This window comes from Anomaloglossus baeobatrachus, chromosome 3, assembly GCF_048569485.1.
Source record: "Anomaloglossus baeobatrachus isolate aAnoBae1 chromosome 3, aAnoBae1.hap1, whole genome shotgun sequence".
NCBI classification, from domain to species: Eukaryota; Metazoa; Chordata; class Amphibia; order Anura; family Aromobatidae; genus Anomaloglossus; species Anomaloglossus baeobatrachus.
Window position 1 is genome coordinate 255,864,157 of NC_134355.1, and position 22,978 is coordinate 255,887,134.

A 22,978-nucleotide genomic window follows, 5' to 3' on the forward strand; every position below is an offset into this window, starting at 1 on the left:
ACACACACACACACACACACACACACACACACATACATCGGGCTCTGCGCCACACACATCAGGCTCTGCAACCCTCACCCACACACACACACACACACACACACACACACACGGCGCTCTGTACCGACCTCCCCCTCACCATCGTTCTGTACCGACCCCTACCCCCATAGGGAACACATGTAGGCTACATTCCCATGACCGTTCCGTTTTTGCGGTCCGCAAAAAATGGCCAATTTTTTCACGGATACATCCGTGTGTCATCCGTGTGCCTTCCGTTTTTTTTGCAGACCGCAAAAAACGGAAGCAGCAAGAAAGATAAATAGATGAGTAGATATAGAGATGAATAGATAGATACAGAGACAGATAGATAGGTAGATAGATGAGAAAGACATATAATGTCCTACCCCTTGCATATTCTAAGCTGGCACCCTTTAGTGACTTTCATGTGGCACTAAAGTGTGCTTAGCCTTGTATTTATCCAAAAAATAAATAAAAAATAATTAAAAAAAAAAACAAACGACAATGGGTCCCCCATACTTTAGTAGCCAGCTAGGGTAAAGCAGATAGCTGCAGCCTGCAAACCACAGCTGGCAGCTTCAGCTTGGCTGGTAATCTAAAACAGAGGGCACCCCATGCTGTTATTTTAAATTAAATAAATAATTTAAAACAAAAAACATGGGGTCCCCCCAAATTGGATCACCAGCCAAGGTAAAGCAGACAGCTGTGGTCTGGTATTCTCAGACTAGGGAGGCCCACTGTTATTGGACACTCCCCAGCCTAAAATTAGCAGGCCACAGCCGCCCCAGAAGTGGCACATCCATTAGATGTGCCAATCCTGGTGCTTCGCCCCAACTCATCCCGTGCCCTGGTGCGGTGGCAAACGGGGTAATATATGGGGTTGATGCCAAATGTGTAATGTCACCTGGCATCAAGCACTGGGATTAGTGATGTCACGCGTCTATCAGATATCCGACATCAGAAACCCAGTCAGTAATAAAAAAAAATAGACAACAAAAAAAAAAGTTTTATTTGAAAATACACTCCTCAAAACATTCCCTCATTCACCAATTTATTCAAAAGAAAAACAAATCCAGGTCCAGCATAATCCAATAAGGGGGTCTCATGACAATCCATACCATAGTCAATGTCCCAGTCAATGAAGAACAGAATGTTCCTCATTGGCTGGGAGAGTAATGCAGTGACCTGAGCTAACATCAATAGCCCAGGTCACTGCAGGGGATGCCGAGCGCTGCTGTCAGGAGGTTAAATGAAATCATTACCTGCGGTGACGATCTTCGCTTCACTCCTGTCAGCGCTGTCCCTGACTTCTATGCCCGCCGCGTTCTCAGCATTATCGCCCGAGACGTCACCGCTAGTGACGTGAGAACGCAGCGGCATAGAAGCCAGTGACAGCGCTGACAGGAGTGAAGCGAAGATTGTCACAGCAGGCAATGATGTCATCTAACATCCTGATGGCAGCGCTCGTTATCCCCGCGGCTGCCTGCGCTGCAATGTGAGAGGCTGCTGAGCCTGCAATGAAGGCAGCCGCGGAGTATATCCTACAAGACTCAGTAGGAACACTGAAAAGCAGCAGATCCAAATGACAACCCCACTGGCATAACAATACAACAACCTGCAACCTCACGCTCCCTTTCTGAAGTAGAACAACAACTCCCAGCATACCCACACAACCCATCGGTATGCACTAAAGCGCACATTGCAGCTTTTTTTTTTTTTGCTGCGTTTTTGTGGTGACTACAGATGCAGCATGTCAATTCTTTCTGTGTTTTTGAGCCCTTCCAGTCAATAGAATTGACTTTTAAAATACACTGGGCAAAAACGCAAAAAAAATGCACGCCAGGGGTATGTTTTTTGGGACCAAAACCGTGCATCTTTGTGGTCTCCACAAAGATGCAGCATGCGCACATGGCAAATTGCTGCCCGTTAGTGTTTCCACACATTAGGAAATCCCTTTCATGACCCCCATAAAGTATGATCCCAACAAAAGTGCCCCCCAAACACTGTATGATACACCCAAAGTGAATTCCTGCACAGTACCCTCCACGCACAGTTTGATGATTCTACATCACCTCCCACCCAGCAAAGCATAATACACCCACAACAACCCCAACACAGTACGATGGCCCCAACACAGCCCTTCATACAGTATAATGGCTCCTCCATATTCTATAACGGTCTGCACACAGTATAATGGGCCCCACATAGCCTTCCAAATAGTATAATGGCTACCATATAGGCCTTTAAACAGAATAAGGCTATGTGCGCACGCTGCATCTTTGTGGTGACCACAAAGATTCATGTTTTTAGGCCCAAAAAAACGCACTCTCGGCATGTATTATTTGCCACGTTTTACTGCGTTTTTGCTCAGTGTGTTTTTTAAGTCATCTATTGATTGGAAGAGCTCAAAAACCGCAGGAAAAAATGCAGTAAGAATTGACATGCTGCATCTTTGTGGTCACCACAAAGATGCAGCCAAAAAAAAAGCTGCAAAGTGTGAACAGAAAAACTGAAATCACATAGACTTTTCTGGGAAGGAAATGCAGGAAGTTTTGTTACCAAAACTGCACTCAAAAAACGCAGTGTGCATACAAGGCCTGTTACCCACACAGCCCTCCAGTGGTGCCCCTATAGCAATCAAAAATGTATAATGGCCTACATATAATAATAATATATAATATTTATTCATTTATATAGCGCTATTAATTCCACAGCGCTTTACATACATTGGCAACACTGTCCCCATTGGACTGCAATGTGAGAGGCTGCTGAGCCTGCAATGAAGGCAGCCGCGGGGCTGGAGCGGGACACAGACTGCACGGGCACTCCTGCTGTCCTGAGCAGGGGGCCTGGTGCTGGCGTTGACACCGTGGGCGGGGAGAGTACGGGGTGCGGAAGAATGTGTGGGAGGGTGCAGGGAAGAGGTGCGGGGACCCCACGCACTGTACTCGCCCAGCAGGGCGGCAACATTCTGTTCTAGATTTGCATGTCAACATGGTCCTGCCCATGTTGACATGAAATGACCTGAAGCAGCAAAATCGCGGCAGGAGCGATCACATGACCGCTCTGAGCCGGGGGAGAAAGGCTGACAGCAGGGCAGGTAAGAGATCACTAGCTACTTACCTGCCCCAATGTAGCCCAATAGGGTAATAATGAAGAAAAGTCAAAATAAGCCGGATAACCCCTTTAATTATAAAGGCCATAGATCAGAGGTTAGAGGTGGTAACCTATTTAAAGCCCTTGCGCAACTTGAGTCATTGGATTTATAGATTGGACACAAGGACTACTATTGGGCTCAATGAGAGCTTTGACTGCTTTCTTTAATTGGGTATTTTTATGTGGTGTGAGAATGGGACTGTTTGTGTTAAATTATTTTTTAATTGTTTCTTTTTCTTTTTATCCATAATTTAGACATCTGTATATGCTAAAACCATACCTGAGGTGGTCTGCAAATTTTGAGGTACTTCACGCGACCCGCTCAGTGACTTAGATGTTGACTTTGATTGGGTCTTTTCCCTGAATGAAGTGCCTATGAGAAAATAAGAAAAACGATTATTATCTAAGAAAAGTGGAGAAAAACATTGTACAACAATTTAATTATAGTTAGGATACAACTAATATTTAATACATTTACTCAATAATTTAGTTTTTTGCATTTCTTGATTTTGCTTGCCTTATGGCATGTCATTTTTAATTTTGCATATAATATTTCTGTTTACACAACAACATGAACACTATGCACTTTTTTGTTTGTCTATTGATTAGTGATGGACAGACCCGGACTGTAAAATTTAGAATCCGAGAGGTTTTAAAAATACCCGAGTACTGGACCCGGGCCTGGAGTTCTCAGGGAACTCCGGATAAAGATCCGGAACCTTTGGAAATAAAAAATAAAAAAAGGAAAAATAAAGAAAATAAGAATAAAGCAGGCGCGTTATAACAATAGCAGCCCACAGCCACTCAGGATTGTCACATCCATTAGATGTGACAATCCTGGCACTCTACCCGATTCTTCCCGATTCCCCTGGTGCGGTGGCAATCAGGCTAATAAGGGGTTAATAACAGCTCACATCTGCCACTAAGCCCTAGATTAGCAATGGCAGGGTCTATGAAAACCCTACCCCCATTACTAATCTGTAAGTGAAAATAAATAAACACAAACACAAAATAAGATAAAAACAACACCCTCTTTCACTCCTTTATTAACCCCAAAAATACCCAGGTCTGATGTAATCCACACGAGGTCCCATAACGATTCCAGCTCTGCTACATCTGAAGTGACAGTGCGTGGGCATAGAATATGACCACCCGCTGTGATCTTAAGGCAGAGAATGAGTCGCAGCGATGTGTGGTGACATAACTTAGGTTATTTGCGGTCACAGCTGGAGCTGCCCATTGTCATCCACCTATGATCGCAGGTAACCTGACCTCATTGAACTGAGTGACCACTACTATCCATAAAAGTGGCGTAATACTTTGGCAAAATTACTCCCAGAAATAAAATGTGAGTCAGAAATACATTCAGGCATCTTCCGCATGCTGTTGCCATTCAGTTTCAACAATTTTCCATCCATTGCAATATTTTTACAGCCCTCGCAGGCCTATTTCCAACGTCCTCTGGAAAATTATTCGAGTTTCCCATTGACTTGGATTGGGTTCGTTATTCGGTATGAATACACAAATGTAGAAATTATTGGATTTGAACAATCCGAACCCGAATATTTTAGCATTCGCCCATATCTAGTCATCACTAATGATAATTTTAAGGATGTCTAAAACTGATCAACTGGGAAAAGGTTGTTGCATTACTCGTAAATCAAATGCCATGTCCTTCTTCAATTTGTCCAATTATTAATACCAGGTTTTGGTTAAAATGAGGCTACCATTTCAAGGTTAATTTTTCATCAAGGAGAAACTACGCTGAAAATCTATCTTTTGAATCATGTGCATTGAATATTTTTTTGGTATGGTATCAGAAGACTCAGAAGGAAAAATGTATGTAACAAAATTAAAACATTGTCGTCCATTTGGCTTATCCCTAATCTATTAATTTTACACTAGGTGGTAAGATAGATGACATCTTTATTATCTGGAGGGGTACCGGTCCTGAACTGCAGAGCTTCATGACTTGGTTGAACAATAACCCATATAACATCAAACTAACCTATAAGGCAGATCGGGAGGCAATTGTTTTTCTGGACTATAATATAAAAATGGGGTACCAGACAGAAAAGGGCTCTCCACGGGTACAATTATTATCAACAAGTAAGAGGGAAGAATCTATTTCCTCACAGATACATTTCATCTCCAAGTTAACAGTCAGAGGGGGGCGATCAGGCAGATCTTGAACAAACACTGGTCGTTACTGAAGACCGACTAGAGTTTGAACGACATTTTACTCATCGCCCACTCTTACCTGTTAGAAGGGGGAAAAGCCTAAAGGATATGCTGGTGAAGAACCATTACGTACCTAGGGTGGTATCTCGCATTGAGAAAGGGAGTCCCAAATTTGGTTGTTTTCCTTTTGTCTGCCCAGAGATGTTGTCAGCTTGGGATGGACCTAAAGAGTATAAAATAAAAAGTTACACGTTATCTATTATGCAGTATGTGGCTGTAGCCTAATTTATATTGGGTTAACATCAAGGGAACAACGCGTCCGCACGAGGGAACATGTTAGGGACATAATTGCGGTGTGTGATGTTGTGGATCTTGATTCCCTGAGGATGATCCAGAGACATTTCAAGCTGCGCCATGACTGTGGTCCCACAGGATTGAAAATTTGTGGTATCGCAAGGTCCATTTAGAATCTAGGGGTATATATATATACACATATTACTATATGAATTTGGTCTCTGCATGATATAGGGACATTAGAAAATCTTTTAAGGACTATACATGGTCATAATCTTTAGGCTAAGGCTGATTCTCCTTATGTTTGGATGATTTTCTTACCACCCTGGTCGTGCCCTTTCACTTGCCAGTAGTAGATATGGTCTCGTTGGGTGCGCATGTGCGGGGCTGCCTCAGCATGAGTCCCCACCAAGGGAGCTTCCTTAGAAGGATGCATGGGTTAACTGACGTTAGTGGAAGTATTCTTCAGATCCACGCTTCCCCTGGAATGACTGGATGAGGCGGACTCTATGTGCGGCGTCCCACCCCCTGCACGCGCCCAAACAGCGACGATCTCGCCCAAGACACCACATAATAAAACATACACATTACACTTTCCTCAAGCGAGGAAGCCAGGTGAGAAACGCGTGTCAGGGCTACTCAAAACATCCAGTTATAAGTGCACTTTATAGGTGAGTCCGGATCACGATGATTCATGGCTGTTAGCTCTATCGGTAATAGTAATGGTAGCCTTTGAGGCTTAGGCTGCGTTACATGGGTGATATTAGATTTTTGTGTTGTTATAGCGCCACCAGGTGGCCATCTGTATTAGTACATGCAGTGGTACCTGCAATGTATTTCAATGACCCCGATCCTGCTGTACCGGAAGTCGCCGGATCCTGATAGACAGAATCCTGTTTTTTGTACTGAGCATGCCCAGAAAGCAGCTTGGCATGGTCAATACAGAAATCTCCCTCTCTCTCAGACAGAAGACCAGGATCGTGAAGGGGTGAGAAGGAGTAATAAAGATGGAGTCCCTAAGTGTGTCTGTGTATTTATTTCTAATAAAGTGTCTGTGTATTTTTTTCTAATAAAGTATTTTTTCTGTGTGATGTCTTTTTTTAACCCTTTATTGGAGATTCTTAATGGCCGGGTCAAACTTGGCCTGACATTAGCAATCTCAGACTTTATATATATATATATTTATATTTAGGTCATATAAGCAGTGGGGGTTAGCAGCCAGTAGCTGCTTGGGTTACCTTAGCAATAGAAAATGCAGCGGGAGTCCACACATTTTATTTTTTTTACCCCCTAACCCTAGAGTTAGGGTTATGTGTTTGGGGTTTTTGTTTATTTTTTAATGAATTTAAAAAAAAAATACTCATGGGCTACCGAGAACCCAAGCATTTTAGTGCTCACTCATCCCTACTTCTAACCATACAGCCAGCAGATCAAGTAATCTGATCAGCTGACTCCAGTGTTGGCCGATTACTTGTTCTGGGTCCCCCTGCATCCATCGCAGCGTGTGCTGCCTGTGAGGTCAGCTGAATTCGGCCGACACTGGAGTCAGCTGATCTGAACTCTGTTGAACTCCAGCCCGAACACTCTGCGATAGATGCAGGGGGACACAGAACAAGTAATCGGGCAACACTGGAGTCAGCTGATCTGAACTCAGCTGAACTCATGACCACACAGCCCGAACATGGTCACACGTGATCGGAAGCAGGCAGTGATTGCTGTTAACCTGCATCCATCACAGCGTGTGCGGGCTGTGAGATCAGGAGTTCAGCTTATTCCCGATCAGCTGGCTCCAGTGCCAGCCGATAAATTCTGTGTTCCCCTTCATCCATCACAAGTAGAAGTAGAAGCATACAATAAAATAACAATTGCGGTTGCATGCGTTGCACATTCAATCCACAGGATCCGGTCATATGCGGTTTGCATCCTGTCAAATGTGAAAGTAGCCTTACAGCTGGAGCAGGAAGAAGAAAGACAAGATGGCAGACTTACTTTGGGAGCTTACAGGAAGAAATCGCACAGACCAATTTTTGGGGCTCCACTCAAGGGGATCTGGGGCTGAGAAAAAAAGGAGACCGTCAGCTGATGATGAAATAGCTAGCAAAGTTATTGATCATTATCTCAAACCCATTGCCTCCTCTCTCTAGTCCGGCATTTCCTCTCTGCGGCGATCGCATCCTCCTTCTTCTGAGGCCCATGTGCATGACGCGTCGTACATCATGCTCACTAGCTGGCATTGAGGTCCTGCGCAGGCGCACTTTGATCTGCCCTGCTCAAAGCAGATCCATGTATTGTAGTGCATATGCGTAAGAGATCTTTAACCCCTTAACGATCTGGTGGCTATCATGATAGCACAGGGTCATGTGATGACTCCTGTAGCTCACATGACTCAGGTCCTGTAAGAAAAAGCCAAATACTGGCTGTTACAAGAGATGATAATTTCTCCCAGTCTAAATTGTGCTGCTCTGATTGGGATAAATAAATGAGTGATCAGACAGCTGATCCTAATAGCCCCCTAGGGGTACTAGTCAAATTTAAAAAAAAAAATGTAAGAAAAAGTTTTGAAAAAGTAAAAAAAAAAGTAAAAACACCTAAAAGTTTAAATCATCCCTCTTTTGCCCCACTGAAAAATAAAGGGTTAAAAAAAAAATATTCACACATTTGGTATCGCTGTCTTCAGCCCGATCTATCAAAATATAAAATCATTTGTTCTGATTTTTAAACGGCGTAGCAGCAAAAAAATTCCAAATGCCAAAATTACGCTTTTTGGTTGCCACAAATCTTAAGCAAAATGCAATAACAGGCAATGAACACATAGCATCTGCGCAAAAATGATACTGTTAAAAACGTCAGCTCGAGATACTAAAAAAAGCCATCACTGAGCCATAGATTTAAAAAAATGAGAACGCTATGGGTCTCAGAAAATGGCGCAAAACGTCTGTCACTTTTTTCGGACAAACTTCTGATTATTTTTTTAACCCCTTAGATTAAAGTAAACCTATTCATGTTTGGTGTCTACAAACTTGCAGTAACCTCAGGCATCATAGCAGCACATCAGGTTTACCATATAGTGAACACAGTGAATAAAATGTCTCAAAAACAATAGAGCAATCACACTTTTTTTTGCAATTTCTCCACATTTGGATTTTTTTGCCATTTTACAGTACACTGCATGGTAAAACTCAGTTTCATTTAAAATTACAGCTCATTCTGCAAAAAATTAGCCCTCACATGACCATATTGACTGAAAAATAAAAAAGTTACGTCTGTCAGAAGAATGGCAAACCCCCCACAAATACCGAAAAGTGTAAAGTCGGCCGGTCGTGAAGGGGTTAATCTTTCCTCGCGCCTGCACATTACAGTACTTTCATCAGCAGGGCAGATGAATGCGCCTGCGCAGGACCGCAATGTCGGCTCGTGTGGATGACGTAGACACATCATCCACACCGGACTGGGAAGAAGGAGGCCGAAGATCGCAGCAGAGAGGATGCGTCAGACCTGAAAGAGGAGGCACCGCACTGGAGAGCTGCGACACCCATTGGACTGGACCCACCCTAGGTGAGTATTATAAAAGTACTTTTTCCGTTTTACAGAGCGGCCTAGGCTCTTATATACAGTATTTTGGAATGCTGTATATAAGAACTCAGTGGTATTGGACACAGCTTGTAGTCCCCAAATCTGGTGACAGATTCCCATTAAAAAATCGGAAGGAACACAAACTTACACAATAAATCACCAACATATTTGTGCTTCTAAGGGCGTGATTTATTACGCCCAGTATCCATGCCAGAAAATCTACATAGGAATGACCACAAGGGACTTAACCTCTTACAGACATTGGACGTACTGGGTACATCGTAGATAATGGCGGTGTAATCATCGTCAGCTGCTGCTGCAGTAAACCGGCACCGATTTCCGCACATATATGCTGATCTGAACAGCAGACATGTGTAGCTTACAAGCAAGGGTGGATCCACGATTCATCCATGCCTTTTAATCTTTTAGACTGCGCTGTCAATTACTGACAGCGCAATGTAAATGGCCATGGCAGGGAAATTTCCTTTCCTCTACGCTATCGGAGTCCCCGTGACGCGATCACGGGAAACCGATGGTTGCCATGGTAGCACAGGGTTATGTCATAACTCATGTCGCTATCATGACTCACATCCTGTTACAGCCGGCTGGTTGTAACAGGACAGCAGCATTTCAGCTGATCAGAGCTCTGCCGCTCTGATCAGCAGAAATGAACAAGCGATCAGACAGCTAATCCTTACCCCTAGGGGGACTATTAAAATAAAAAAAGTTTAAAAAAAAGTTTTAAAGAATTAAAAAAAACAACTAAAAATTTAAATCACTCCCCATTCGCCCCACTAAAAATCAAAGGGTTAAAAAAATAATAAATATACACTCATTTGGTATCACAGAGTTCAGAAATGCCCAGTCTATCAAAATCTAAAATGAATTAATATAATCGGTAGACGGCGTAGCCGTACAAAAAAAATTCCAACCGGCAAAGTTAAGTTTTTTCGTCTTCGCAAATTTTGAGCAAGATGCAATACCAGGGAGTCAAAACGTAGCATCTGCGCAAAAATCGTTCAGCTAAAAATGCAAACAAATAAGCCATCAGTGAGCCCCATATCCCAAAAAATGAGAACACTACAAGTTGCAGAAAATGGCGCTGAAAGTGCTCCAATTTTTTGGACAAACCTTTTTTTAACCCCTTAGATAAAAGTAAACCTAAACATGTTTAGTATCAACGAACTCATACCAACCTGAAGTATCACACCCACCCATCAGTTTTACCATAAAGTGAACACGGTGAATAAAGTACCCCATAAACCATTGTCCAATCACACTTTTTTGTAATTTTTCCGCACGTGGAAATTTTTTGCTGTTTTCCAGTACCATATATGGTAAAACTCATGGTTTCACTTAAAAGACCAATACGTCCCGCAAAAAATAAGCCCTCTTATGGCAAGATTGACGGGAAAAATAAAAAAGTTACGACTCTCGGAAAAAGGGGAGCAAAAAACAAAAACGGAAAAATCGTCCAGGGGTTAGGGGGTTAAAGGTGTGAGTCCGTGAGCACATCAGGGACATTGAGAAAACAAAGACTCTGCATGAGACGGAACACCTAAAATCCCTACCAAAACATTTCCAATTGTACCATAAATCTGACTCAAGCAAATTAATTATAAAGGCCATAGATCAGAGGTTAGAGGTGGTAACCTATTTAAGGCCCTTGCGCAACTTGAGTCACTTTATTTATAGATTGGACACAAGGACTCCTATTGGGCTCAATGAGAGCTTTGGCTGCTTTCTTTAATTGGGTATTTTTATGTGGTGTGAGAATGGGACTGTTTGTGTTAAAATTATTTTTAATAGTTTTTTTATCCATAATTTAGAGGTCTGTGTATGCTAAAACCATACCTGTGGTGGTCTGCAAATTTTGAGGTACTTCACGCGACCCGCTCAGTAACTTAGATGTTGATTTTGATTGGGTCTTTTCCCTGAATGAAGTGCCTATGAGAAAATAAGAAAAAAGATTATTATCTAAGAAAAGTGGAGAACAACATTGTACAACAATTTAATTATAGTTTGGATACAACTAATATTTTACTCAATAATTTAGTTTCTTGCATTTCTTGATTTTGCTTGCCTTATGGCATGTCATTTTTAATTTTGAATATCATATTTCTGTTTACACAACTACATAAACACCATGCACTTTTTTGTTTGTCTATTGATTAGTGATGGACAGACCCGGACTGTAAAATTTAGGATCCGAGCGATTTTAAAAATAATATAATAATATAGCTCTGCCGCTCTGATCAGCAGAAAAGAACAAGCGATCAGACGGCTAATCCTTACCCCTAGAGAGACTATTAAAATAAAAAAAAGTAAAAAAAAAAGTTTTATAGAATTAAAAAAACTACTAAAAGTTTAAATCATTCTCCATTCGCCCCACTAAAAATCAAAGGGTTAAAAAAGAAGGGAATTTTGTTTACTTACCGTAAATTCCTTTTCTTCTAGCTCCAATTGGGAGACCCAGACAATTGGGTGTATAGCTACTGCCTCCGGAGGCCACACAAAGTATTACACTTAAAAGTGTAAGGCCCCTCCCCTTCTGGCTATACACCCTCCCGTGGGATCACGGGCTCCTCAGTTTTAGTGCAAAAGCAAGAAGGAGGAAAGCCAATAACAGGTTTAAAGACAAATTCAATCCGAAGAAACATCGGAGAACTGAAACCATTCAACATGAACAACATGTGTACTCGAAAAAACCAAAAATCCCTAAGAAAACAGGGCGGGTGCTGGGTCTCCCAATTGGAGCTAGAAGAAAAGGAATTTACGGTAAGTAAACAAAATTCCCTTCTTCTTTGTCGCTCCTAATTGGGAGACCCAGACAATTGGGACGTCCAAAAGCAGTCCCTGGGTGGGTAAAAGAATACCTCGTGATAGGGCCGTCAAACAGCCCTGTCCTACAGGTGGGCAACCGCCGTCTGAAGGACTTGTCTACCTAGGCTGGCGTCCGCCGAAGCGTAGGTATGCACCTGATAATGCTTGGTAAAGGTGTGCAGACTCGACCAGGTAGCCGCCTGGCACACCTGCTGAGCCGTAGCCTGGTGCCGTAATGCCCAGGACGCACCCACGGCTCTGGTAGAATGGGCCTTCAGCCCTGAAGGAACCGGAAGCCCCGCAGAACGGTAGGTTTCAAGAATTGGTTCCTTGATCCACCGAGCCAGGGTGGATTTGGAAGCTTGCGACCCTTTACGCTGACCAGCGACAAGGACAAAGAGTGCATCCGAGCGGCGTAAGGGCGCCGTGCGGGAAATGTAGATCCTGAGTGCTCTGACCAGATCCAACAAATGCAAACCTTTCTCAAATTGATGAACTGGATGAGGACACAAGGAAGGTAATGTGACATCCTGATTGAGATGAAAGGGGGATACCACCTTAGGGAGAAACTCAGGAACCGGACGTAGAACCACCTTGTCCTGGTGAAACACCAGGAAGGGAGATTTGCATGAGAGCGCCACTAGCTCGGACACTCTCCGAAGAGACGTGACCGCTACTAGAAAAGCCACTTTCTGTGAAAGACGAGAAAGTGAAACATCCTTCATAGGCTCGAAAGGCGGCTTCTGGAGAGCAATTAGAACCTTGTTCAGATCCCAGGGCTCTAACGGCCGCTTGTAAGGAGGGACGATATGACCAACTCCTTGCAGGAACGTGCGCACCTGAGTAAGTCGTGCTAGGCGTTTCTGAAAAAATACAGATAGCGCTGAGACTTGTCCTTTAAGGGAGCTGAGCGACAAACCTTTTTCCAACCCGGATTGCAGGAAGGAAAGAAAAGTAGGCAATGCAAAAGGCCAGGGAGGAACTCCCTGAGCCGCGCACCAAGATAAGAATATCTTCCACGTCCTGTGGTAGATCTTGGCGGAGGATGGTTTTCTAGCCTGTCTCATGGTGGTAATAACCTCTCGAGATAATCCTGAAGACGCTAGGATCCAGGACTCAATGGCCACACAGTCAGGTTCAGGGCCGCAGAATTCAGGTGGAAAAACGGCCCTTGAGATAGCAAGTCTGGTCGTTCTGGTAGTGCCCATGGTTGGCCTACCGTGAGGTGCCACAGATCTGGGTACCACGATCTCCTCGGCCAGTCTGGAGCGACGAGGATGGCGCGACGGCAGTCGGCCCTGATCTTGCGCAGCACTCTGGGTAACAATGCCAGAGGTGGGAACACATAAGGTAGCCGGAATTGCGACCAATCTTGAACTAAGGCGTCTGCCGCCAGAGCTCGGTGATCGTGAGACCGTGCCATGAAAGCCGGGACCTTGTTGTTGTACCGTGACGCCATCAGGTCGACGTCCGGCATCCCCCAGCGGCGACAGATCTCCTGGAACACGTCCGGATGAAGGGACCATTCCCCTGCGTCCATACCCTGGCGACTGAGGAAGTCTGCTTCCCAGTTTTCCACGCCTGGGATGTGAACTGCGGATATGGTGGAAGCCGTGTCTTCCACCCACGTTAGAATCCGTCGGACTTCCTGGAAGGCTTGCCGACTGCGTGTGCCACCTTGGTGGTTGATGTATGCTACCGCTGTGGAGTTCTCCGACTGAATTCGGATCTGCTTGCCTTCCAGCCACTGCTGGAAGGCTTGTAGGGCAAGATACACTGCTCTGATTTCTAGAACATTGATCTGAAGGGTGGACTCTTGCTGAGTCCACGTACCCTGAGCCCTGTGGTGGAGAAAAACCGCTCCCCACCCTGACAGGCTCGCGTCCGTCGTGACCACCGCCCAGGATGGGGGTAGGAAGGACTTTCCCTTTGACAATGAGGTGGGAAGAAGCCACCACTGAAGAGATTCCTTGGCCGCCTGAGAAAGGGAGACGTTCCTGTCGAGGGACGTCGACCTCCCGTCCCATTGGCGGAGAATGTCCCATTGTAGTGGACGCAGATGAAACTGCGCGAAAGGGACTGCCTCCATTGCTGCTACCATCTTCCCTAGGAAGTGCATGAGGCGTCTCAAGGGGTGTGACTGGCCTTGAAGGAGAGATTGCACCCCTGTCTGTAGTGAACGCTGTTTGTCCAGCGGAAGCTTCACTATCGCTGAGAGAGTATGAAACTCCATGCCAAGATATGTTAGCGACTGGGTCGGAGTTAGATTTGACTTTGAAAAGTTGATGATCCACCCGAAACTCTGGAGAGTCTCCAGCGCAACGTTCAGGCTGTGTTGGCATGCTTCTGGAGAGGGTGCCTTGACAAGTAGATCGTCCAAATACGGGATCACAGAGTGACCTTGAGAGTGCAGGACTGCAACTACTGCTGCCATGACCTTGGTGAAGACACGTGGGGCTGTCGCCAGCCCGAAAGGCAGAGCTACGAACTGAAGGTGTTCGTCTCCTATAACAAAGCGTAGAAAACGCTGGTGCTCTGGCGCAATCGGCACGTAGAGATAAGCATCCTTGATGTCTATAGATGCTAGGAAATCTCCCTGGGACATTGAGGCGATGACGGAGCGAAGGGATTCCATTCGGAACCGCCTGGTTTTTACGTGCTTGTTGAGCAGTTTTAGATCCAGAACGGGACGGAATGACCCGTCCTTTTTTGGCACCACAAACAAGTTGGAGTAAAAACCGTGACCTTGTTCCAGAAGAGGAACGGGGGTCACCACTCCTTCCGCTTTTAGAGTGGACACCGCTAGCCGCAGAGCATCGGCTCGGTCGGGAGGTGGAGAAGTTCTGAAGAAGCGAGTTGGAGGACGAAAGCTGAACTCTATCCTGTACCCGTGAGACAGAATGTCTCTCACCCAACGGTCTGTGACCTGTGGCAGCCAAATGTCGCCAAAGCGGGAGAGCCTGCCACCGACCGAGGATGCGGAGAGAGGAGGCCGAAAGTCATGAGGAAGCCGCCTTGGTAGCGGGTCTTCCGGCTGTCTTTTTTGGGCGTGACTGAGTTCGCCAAGAATCTGAGCTCCTCTGATCCTTTTGAGTCCTTTTGGACGAGAATTGGGACCTGCCTGAGCCTCGAAAGGACCGAAACCCCGACTGTCCTCTCCTCTGTTGGGGTTTATTTTGTCTGGGCTGAGGTAAAGATGAATCTTTACCCTTGGAGTGTTTAATGATTTCATCTAAGCGCTCCCCAAACAGACGGTCACGAGAAAATGGCAAACTGGTTAAACACTTTTTGGAAGCAGAATCTGCCTTCCATTCTCTTAACCACAAGGCTCTGCGTAAAACTACGGAATTGGCGGACGCCACTGCCGTACGGCTCGTAGAGTCCAGAACCGCATTAATCGCGTAAGACGCAAATGCAGACATTTCAGAGGTTAAGGATGCCACCTGCGGAACAGATGTACGTGTGACCGTGTCAATCTGTGTAAGACCAGCTGAAATAGCTTGGAGTGCCCATACGGCTGCGAATGCTGGAGCAAACGACGCGCCGATAGCTTCATAGATGGATTTCAACCAGAGCTCCATCTGCCTGTCAGTGGCATCTTTAAGTGCCGCCCCATCTTCCACTGCAACTAAGGATCTAGCTGCAAGCCTGGAGATTGGAGGATCCACCTTGGGACACTGGGTCCAGCCCTTGACCACGTCTGGGGGAAAAGGATAACGTGTATCCTTAAGCCGCTTGGAAAAACGCTTATCCGGATAAGCGTGGTGTTTCTGGATTGCCTCTCTAAAGTCAGAGTGGTCCAGAAATACACTTAATTTACGCTTGGGATACCTGAAATGGAATTTCTCCTGCTGAGAAGCTGTCTCCTCCACAGGAGGAGCAGGGGGAGAAATGTCCAACATTTTATTGATAGACGCTATAAGATCATTCACTATGGCGTCACCATCTGGTGTATCCAAATTGAGAGCGGTCTCAGTATCAGAATCCTGATCAGCTACCTCCGCCTCATCATACAGAGAGTCCTCCTGCTGTGACCCTGACCAGTGTGATGAAGTCGAGGGCCGCTCATAGCGAGCTCGCTTGGGCTGTCTGGGACTGTCGTCCGTGTCAGAGCCATCACCCTGGGATGCAAGAGACACCCCCGGATCCCGGAGCTGTTCCGACTGAGGGGGACCAGGGAGCAATGAGTTAACAGTGTCCATGGCCTGAGGTACTGGTCTAGACTGCAATGTTTCAAGAATTTTAGTCATAGTCACAGACAATCTGTCAGCAAAGACTGCAAACTCCGTCCCTGTCACCTGGACAGTATTTACAGGAGGCTCTGCCTGGGTCACCTCCAGCAGAGGCCCCGGCCGAGCAAGTGCCACAGGGGCCGAACACTGCACACAGTGGGGGTCAGTGGAACCTGCCGGTAGAACAGCCCCACAAGCGGTACAAGCAGCATAGAAAGCCTGTGCCTTGGCACTTTTGCTTTTTGCGGTCGACATGCTGTTGTGTCCTCTGAGAAAACTAGGAGGGTATATAGCAGAGGATCCCCAGCGACCGTACAGTGCAATGTAAAGCTGCAAGCATAAAATACAATATACACTTCGGCACCAGTGGGGGTCAGCCCTTGAGGGCAGCTTACCGCCCGCTGAAAAGCGGGTGTGTGGGCACCAGAATCCCGTGTCTGGGTCTCCCAGTCTCCTCTCTCCAGCTCAGACTGCACACAGGAATGGCTGCCGGCGTCCTGTGAAGAGAGGGATCGTGGGCGTGCCTCAAACAAAGTGCGGGAAACTGGCTTTCCACTGTGCCCAGTGTGAGGGCTGGAGTATGCAAAGCAGACTCCAGCCCTCTGCGCTGACGTTCTATACAGCGTCCCGCCCTTCCCCTGACTGGCAGGCCTGGGGGCGGGAACGAAACGAAACTAGGCCGCAGAAAGCCGGGGACTCGAGTAATAAGCGCGGCCGTGATATATGCACGGCCAGCGCGGAAGTCCCCGGCGCACCACAAGTCCCAGCCGCGCCGCAGCGAAAAAACTGACAACAGCGGCCGCGCGGCAGTTTCAAATACATGTCCCCTCTCAGCAAAGCTGTAGATAGGAATGGCACCAGCGCGCAGCGCTATTGTCCCCGGCGCACTAACACACCCAGCAATGCTGCAGTGTGCGCGCGGTCTGTACGGGGACACAGAGTACCTTGGCGTAGCAGGGCCCTGTCCCTGACGATACTCCGCTCCATATCCAGCAGATTCCCCAGGGGCTGTGGACGGAGCACGGTCTCTGTGCCTGGAGACCGGTAAATCCCACTTCACCCAGAGCCCTAAGGGGGATGGGGAAGGATGCAGCATGTGGGCTCCAGCCTCTGTACCCGCAATGGGTACCTCAACCTTAACAAACACCGCCGACAAAAGTGGGGTGAGAAGGGAGCATGCTGGGGGCCCTAGTATGGGCCCTCTTTTCTTCCATCCGACATAGTCAGCAGCTGCTGCTGACTAAACAGTGGAGCTATGCGTGTATGTGTGCCTCCTTCGCACAAAGCATGAAAACTGAGGAGCCCGTGATCCCACGGGAGGGTGTATAGCCAGAAGGGGAGGGGCCTTACACTTTTAAGTGTAATACTTTGTGTGGCCTCCGGAGGCAGTAGCTATACACCCAATTGTCTGGGTCTCCCAATTAGGAGCGACAAAGAAATATACACTCATTTGGTATCGCAGAGTTCAGAAATGCCCAGTCTATCAAAATATAAAATGAATCAATTAGATCGGTAGATGGCGTAGCCGTAAAAAAAAATCCAACTGGCAAAGTTACGTTTTTTGGTCTTCGCAAATTTTCAGCAAAATGCAATACCAGGGAGTCAAAACGTAGCATCTGCGCAAAAATGGTACAGCTAAAAATGCAAACAAAAAAGCCATCAGTGAGCCCCATATCCCGAAAAATGAGAACACTACAAGTTGCAGAAAATGCCGCAGAAAGTGCTCCAATTTTTTGGACAAACCTTTTTTTAACCCCTTATATAAAAGTAAACCTAGCTTCCGGTTCCGGCGCTGTGATGTGAGGACGCGGGAGACAGAGCTCCGCACATTCCTCAGCCCCACACACCGACTACAGGAGCCCCACGGCCGGGGGAGGAGGCGGAGAAGGCGAGGCGAGGAGCGGGAGGTGACCGTGCATGGAGCGTTACCTCCTCCGGAGCGGTGGCAGACAGATGGAGCAGGGTGCTGCAGAGAAAGCAGTGCACATGGAGTGCAAAATGGCGGCCGCGGGCCGCGGCGGTGTGCAGGGAGGTGAGCGGGGACGGATGGAGGAGGAGGAGGGGGAGCAGCTGAGAGAGCAGCAAAGAGCTCGGCAACACGTGTAACAGGCAGCCGAGCAGCACGAACAGCAGACAGCCCAGCAACTCCAACAGCAGACAGCCCAGCAACTCCAGCAGCAGACAGCCCAGCAACTCCAGCAGCAGACAGCCCAGCAGCACCAGCAGCACCAGCAGCAGACAGCCCAGCAGCACCAGCAGCAGACAGCCCAGCAACACCAGCAGCAGACAGCCCAGCAGCACCAGCAGCAGACAGCCCAGCAGCACCAGCAGCAGACACCCCAGCAGCAGATAGCCCAGCAGCACCAGCAGCAGACAGCCCAGCAGCAGACAGCCCAGCAGCAGACAGCCCAGCAGCACGAGCAGTTCCCAGGCTTGCAAATTGATTATGACCGTCTGGCTGGAGCAGTGGCAGTGCACCTGGCAGACAAGATCAAAGACTCTCTAGAGGCTATGGTGGGGGCAGTGCTAGCACCCTTAAAGGAACAGATCGCACAGCAGGGAGCCAGGATGTCAGAGATGGAGCAAAGAATCTCTGACACAGAGGACGAGGTGGCAGCATTAAAGGGGCAGCTGCAGGAGATGGTGGAGGGATCCCAGGCCATGAGAGACAAACTAGAGGATCTGGAAAACCGCTCCAGAAGAAGCAATTTAAGGCTGGTGGGCTTGCCGGAATCTATAAGTATGCGGCAATTGGACAACATATGTGAAGCAGAGCTCCCCAAGGCGCTAGGTTTAACGCACAAATGCAGGGTGGAAAGAGCGCACAGAGTGGGCCCTGTAAGAGAGCGTCCAGGCACAGGAGGAACAAATGGGAAGGAAGACAGCACGGGAGTGACAAGACCGCGCCAAGTGATAATAAAATACTTGGAATACAAAGACAAAGAAGAGATACTGCGAGCGTTTAGAGGAAGGAGGACCCCACTGTCTCTACAAGGGCATAAGGTGCTGATCTTCGGTGACTACTCGGCGGAGGTTACACGCAAAAGGAAAGCCTTTAGTAAGATTTGTACCGCGCTGTATCGTAAAGGCATAAAATTCCAACTGCTGTATCCTGCAATACTGAGAGTAACAAGACGTGATGGATCCCTTTTTGCGACAAAAGACTTGGGTGAGGCGGAGAGATGGATGGAGAAGATGGAGAATAGAAACCAGACGGAGGACTTCCTGGAGAGGCAACATACTCGGCAAGGAAAAGAGGAGGAGAGCCGGGCATTGGGCCGGAACGACTGGATGGAGGGGAAGGAGATACATGCAGGAAGTCCAAAAGCAAGGAGGTCGCCGTCACGTTGGCCTGGAGGCCAGAAGAGGGGAGCGCCATGAGAGAGGCTGCAGGGAGAAGAATCGATATTTTTGAACTGAACCGAGGGGCCCAAGAGAGAGGGGACTGATGGAATGCAGGGGATGAGAAACATCTACTGTCTATTATTGCATCTTTACTTTCTGCTTCCGCTTCCTACTTCCTCTTCTGCCTCCCCTTCCGCTTCCTGCTTCCCCTTTCACTACCTCTTTCGCTTCCTACTTCCACCTCATACTGCCTCTTCCACTTCTCTTGCACTTCCTTTACCATCCCATCTACCTCTTCCTACTTCTTTTTCCACTTCCTCTTCTAATTCCTACTTCCTCTTCCACTTCCTACTTCCTCTTCCACCTCCTACTTCCACTTCCTCTTCCACTTCCAACTTACTTCCACTTCCTCTTCCACTTCCTACTTTCACCTCCTGTCCCACTTCCTCTTTCACTTCTTACTTCCTTTTCCACTTCTACTACCTCTTTTACTTCCTTTTCCACTTCCTACTTCCTCTTTCATTTCCTCTTCCACTTCCTATTTCCTCTTCCACTTCCTTTTCCACATCCTACTTCCACTTCCTCTTCCTACATACTCTTCCACTTCCTTTTCCACTTCCTATTTCCTTTTCCACTTCCTCTTCCACTTCCTACTTCCTCTTCCACTTCCTTTTCAACTTCCTACTTCCTCTTCCACTTCCTTTTCCACTTCCTACCTCCTCTTCCACTTCCTTTTCCACTTCCTACTTCCTCTTCCTTTTCCACTTCCTACTTCCTTTTCCACTTCCTACTTCTTTTTCCACTTCCTTTTCCACTTCCTACTTCCTCTTCCACTTCCTTTTCCACTTCCTACTTCCTCTTCCTTTTTTTCCCCCCTCTTGTAGGCTTTTCCTTTCTTTTCTCTTCAGTTCCCCTCGCCTTTTCAATCTATATGGACCAAGGTGCCCTGCCCCATGGGGGGTGTAGGGGGAGCCTAACATCTATGGGGGACCGGGTTTCTCTCTTTTTAGTATCTACTGATAAATCGCTCTTCTGGTAGCCAGGTTACTTATGCTGATGGGAGGTGAAGTGAAATTGAGACCAGAGGCAACAAATAATAGGTATGGGCAATGAGGGAGGGGTCATTGTATGCTGGCACGGTTATTGACCAGGAAGGCCTTGCTCTGGTGTGTTAGATAACAGAACAATGGGGGACAGGCCATATGTAAATGTTAATTAGGGGGCTGAGAGGGGATTGCGGAGCCAGGAGCATCACAGAAAAAATGGAAGTGACGAGACGATTGATTGTAAAGGGGGGGACAGTTGAGGGGTTGTTAGTTGACCATAGATTTAGGTTGAATACTTGGGTTCATGGAAAGCAACGCTATAAGAACACCGAAAGAAAACTGAGGGCAGTTGGGGGGTAGCCAACAGGTTTATAGTTAATGCCAAGAAGAGGACACAAGGTTGCGCCCAGGCAATACATAGTTGTCAGTACGCAGCGGAGTTAAGGCAGGGAAAAGACCAGGGAAAGACGCCAAGACACACACAAGTGAGAACATATAGCGACACAAATGTCCCGAGATGTTGGGATAATGGTTAAATTAGTCACTTGGAACGTAAAAGGTTTGAAGTCTCCACATAAGCGCATGATGATATTACGACACCTTAAAAGACTGAAGGTAGATATCGCACTACTGCAGGAGACCCACCTGCAAAAAGGGGATTTTTTTCGTATGCAAAAATTATGGGTGGGGGCGGTAGTCGGGTCAGGATCCCAGGGAAGGAAGGCAGGGGTAATGATCTTAATAAACAAACACTTTACTCACGAAATAGTGTCCCAAGACAGTGATGATGGTGGGAGGTACATACATATCAAATTAACTAGCCCGCAGGGAGAGTTTAGTATACACAATATATACGCCCCTAATACCGAACAAAAAGCCTTCTTTGACTTTATCACCAACAAATTGGGAGTGGATGTAGACCAAAATAAGATAGTGGGGGGAGATTTTAATGCAGTAGTTTCGATAAAAGGAGGATAGGAGGTGTGGAGACACGGGGCTCAGTGGGTGCTCTCGTCCACTAAAACCCGCCGCCTTTAGAAAGACAGCGTGGCTCAGGGCTCATCCCAACTGAACGCCGGCCTCCTTAACCGTGGGCGTAACACTACTCAGACAACACAGGGTGAGGGAACCACAATAATTAGACTTTATTGGATCCCCAAACAATTAACGGCACATATCACATAACCAGCAAAACACACAAATGTAACAGACAACAGAGTCTCACCCTTCCGCTGGCTCACCAGGGATTTAGAATGTCCATGCCTCACAGGTTCCAAGCTGTCTGAGGTCTGCAAAGTCTGTAACAGGTGACTGAACTGTCCCAACCTGAGTGTCCTCCTTAGGTAGTCCTGGTTTGATGTTAAAATCCTGGCAGCCGGAGTCGAAATCCCTAGGCTGTGGATATGGTCTCCAACCGGGTCCGGAGTCCCTAGATTGAAGCCATAAGATATCCTGATCCTCTAGTCAGCTCCAAAGAGCTTAGACTGGATCCATCAGCATCCATCAACAACCCCTGGTGGCTTAAAGAAGTCCTTTTTATAGCCACAACCTTCCACTTGGATACACTGCGTCCTCATCGATTGGTTGGACAAGATTGCTTCTCCCATTGGAGGAATTTCAAGCTGCATGGACAATGTTCATTTAAATGATGTGCATAGAAAGACTGAGGGTGTACATGTAAACTGGGAGTCACCGACTAGACAAGGGCTACTAAGATAATTACATTATCAATACACAACTACAATACAATGGTTACTGGAAATGTCTGGAGAACAATACGTCTAGCTTTCAGTGGCCAACACAATTACATTGAGTCAACAAGAGTCTTGTAAAAACAATGAGGGACTTCTCCCCCATCTATAGACAATCTATCATGCTGTCTGGCTGGATTTTAAGAAACTTTAACCCATGAGAGTCCATGTCGTCACATTCCTCCCCCTTCTTAATATTAGCCAGACATGATAGGCTTCCGATCATCCTTCTCCTCTTGACGGCATTGTCCTTTTTAATGGTGAGGTCAGCAACAGAGGCTTGCATCTATACACCTCCCCCTGATTACCTCCCCCAAGTTGAGCAGCCATATTGTGGGGTCCATGAGTTGGGCCTGCACAAATCTCCCACTATCAATCCTCCCCCAGTCAAAAGCCACAGTGTGGTTAGGCTTACTCACGGTTCTTGGCTCAGAAGTCGATGATGGAGACCGGGAATGCAAACCATCCCTGGAAAAGATGTTAGAAAGATCCACATCAGGGTCCTGCTTGGCTTGGAGGTGGGTGATGGCTTCTTCAAACTGACTGGATAGTCCTTGTA